Source organism: Tupaia chinensis, unplaced genomic scaffold, assembly GCF_000334495.1.
Source record: "Tupaia chinensis unplaced genomic scaffold, TupChi_1.0 Scaffold144482_1, whole genome shotgun sequence".
Taxonomy (NCBI): domain Eukaryota; kingdom Metazoa; phylum Chordata; class Mammalia; order Scandentia; family Tupaiidae; genus Tupaia; species Tupaia belangeri.
In genome coordinates, this window is record NW_006204341.1 from 3,288,953 (window position 1) to 3,292,031 (window position 3,079).

The following is a 3,079-nucleotide window of genomic DNA, read 5'->3' on the forward strand; positions in this document are numbered from 1 at the left end:
ACAGAAAAAATTATGTCATGACTACATCGTCATTACAATTCTCTAATATGGCCTCTTACTTAGCTAAGATTACAGGTATGCACTGCCACCCCTGGCCTATTCAGTTTAGTCCAGGATGTGAACCTGGGCCTACCATGTGGCACCAGCCTTATGCAGTGGTGTTTTACCAGTTGTGCCACTCTGGCCAGGCTGGAATACATATATATATAGATGGATATATATATATATATAGATAGATAGATAGATAGATAGATATGGTTTGTGTTTTTGCCCAGTGGTATATTTTACACACATACACAAAGATATCATTTGAAATTTACTTTTTCAACACATTGTTTTGAGATTTATATATGTAAAGCAGGTGGTTGTAGTTCAATTTTTTAAATCGTTTTATAGTATTATGTGACTGTAACTGTTTATTGAACCATTCTCGTGTTGATGGATATTCAAGTTCTTTTTCAGAATGTCACCATTGGAAACAATGCTATAATAAAGATGATTCACACCTGTTTCTGTAGTTTCAGTCATGCATTTAAAAGTAGACTTGAGGGACCAGCAGATGGAGTAATGGCTACGTCCCTGGACTCCCATGTAGTTGACCACGATTTGAGTCCCGGACCCAGTGGCTTAAACTCACGCCAGACACGTGTGTGCATGTACCCAAGATCCCAAGAGGAGAATGGAGAAGGGATTGTGGTGTGGCCTTCCCCCCCACCCCCAGGGAGTGATTTCTTGCTTTCTGTCTCTGTCTCTTTCTGTCTTTCTGGTGAGAGCATGTGCCCTATAGCAAAAACCTCTCAAAAAAAAAATTAAAGAAAGAGTAGACTTGATGACTGACAGACTGTGTATTTTCAAATATACTAGATATCCCCAATTTATCTGACAGAGAGTGTACCAGTGGAGGCCAGCAGGTTGCATAGTTTTTAAGGCACTGGACTCTCACATGGCTATCCATGATTTGAGTCCCAGACCCAATGTCTTGAAACTCACACAGGATGCATGTGCATGCATGCCCAAAATCCTGAGAGGAGAATGGGATTACCGTGTGGCTATTCCCTCAGGGGATGATTTTTTGCTTTTTGTCTCTCTCTCTCCAGCAAATGCATGATACACCCTATAGAAAAAAATCTCTCTAAAAAAAAAAAAAAAAAAACAGAAGAAAAGTGAACCAATGTATGTTCTCAATATCAGGGTCTGATAATTCCTTTCCTTTACATCCTCACTAATATTTTTCACTCATTTTTATGAATGTGAGAAGTATAATGTGGTACATTCGCTCACATAATTAATAGTAGCATTGAGTATATTTTCTGGCTATTGGTATTATCTCTTTGGTAGCCCAAATTTTAAATATATGAAATTTAGAGTAATAATATCTTACTTAAAAGTTATATTGAGGCTGTGTGAGATAGTATTTGTAGTAACCTAATGTAGAGGATCTCCACTTTTTTGGATTCATCACTTTTTTCTTTTTTTTTTTCAATTGTTTGAGGCATGTGCTCATTAGAGCAAGAGAGAGAGAGAGAGAGTACCCCCAATAAGGCATGGTCATGCCACAATTCTTTCTCCTCCATTTCTGCGTACTGTTAGCATTTTGGGCACACATGCAAATGTTCTTGGTGTGTTTGTGAAACCACCAGGGCCAGAATTTGAATCATGATTAGCTATGTGGGATCCATCTCACTTCAGTACTGGGATATAGACCTGGCCCACATCCTTTTTTTGTTTGTTTGTTTAATTTTTTAAAAAAATTATACATTCAATCACAGTATATCATTACAGCTTGCAAAATGAATTTTCCCAGCATGAATACAGTGTGTATTAGTCCAGTTAAAGATATTTTCATACACGTTGTCATCAACAGATAATTTTAGATTTGTGTGTCCCTTGAATGTTTTGCTTCTATCTTTTTCCCATTGGTTCCCTGACCCACAACCTTTAATATTCAAGAACATTGATTTTATTCCTCTATTTCCTGCATTGTTAGACCATAATTAAGCTCCACAGAATTTCCAAGAAATTCTGAGAATATTTCTCTGTGTACATGTGTATGTATACATTGTGGGAGTGGGTGGGGAGGGATGGACTATAGAATGTTTATGAAAGAGTTTATGTTCTCCTGTTATCTCTCTCTTTAAATTATTAGTCATAATTTGTTTCTTGATTTATGATGTTGTCTTTCTTCCTGCAACTGCTATGTAGTGCCTACTGTACACCATTCCCAGCATGGAAAGTAGTATCTTCTTCAGTCTTCAGAGCAAATCTATCATAAGGCTGTTGTGTTTAACAAAATGTGTGGAACGGTTTGGGGAAATTATTGGTAATTTTTATCCAGAAGAGGAAAATGTAATAAGATTTAATGAAAAGAGGAAAATTTAATAGAAATTAAACATATTGTTCCACAAATTTTATCAGCAGTTTCCTGCTACTGAGTAATGTATCTGTTTTTAGGTGTATGTAAGCTCACACATTATGACTTCTTCTTTTTTTTTCTATTTCTCAGGTTATCTTTGAAACTCATGTTGTACTTTCAGAAAACAAATCATAAAAGTCTGTTGCACAGAAATATATTTCTGTTTCTCAAAATCTCAGATTATTGTATGAGGAAGGATCTGAGGTAAGAATGGCTTGGGCTTTTATAAGGGTAATCATAAAGTTTTAAAACAAAATGTGCTGTTCAACCAGAATAAGTTCAGCACCAATCTCCAGCATATTAAAAAGTACAGAAAGAAAATACATACATACAATATTTCATTTGTACTACAGGTTCAAAACAATGTAATAAGTTAAGAAAAATTATCACAAAGCATAAAGTTGAAAGATGAAAAAGGAAAACTATTCCTAATAACAAACATGTTTTTTAATGTAGATGTTCTTACTAAAGTATAATGTTTAAAATCTTAAAAACATCACTTTCGGGACCAGCAGTTGGCGTAATGGCTGTGTCGCTGGACTCCCATGTAGTTGACTGTGGTTCAAGTCCCGGACCCAGTGGCTTGAACTCACGCCGGGCGCGTGTGCGTGCGTGCCCAAGATCCCGAGAGGAGAATGGAGGAGAAGGGATTGTGGCATGGCCATC

General features: G+C 36.6%; 1 pseudogene; it reads left to right on the top strand.

Moving 5' to 3' along the window:
- Window positions 1–2,226: 2,226 nt before the first annotated feature.
- The window catches only part of LOC102482511 (breast cancer metastasis-suppressor 1-like protein), a 19,006-nt pseudogene continuing 18,153 nt past the window's right edge, over window positions 2,227–3,079 (top strand).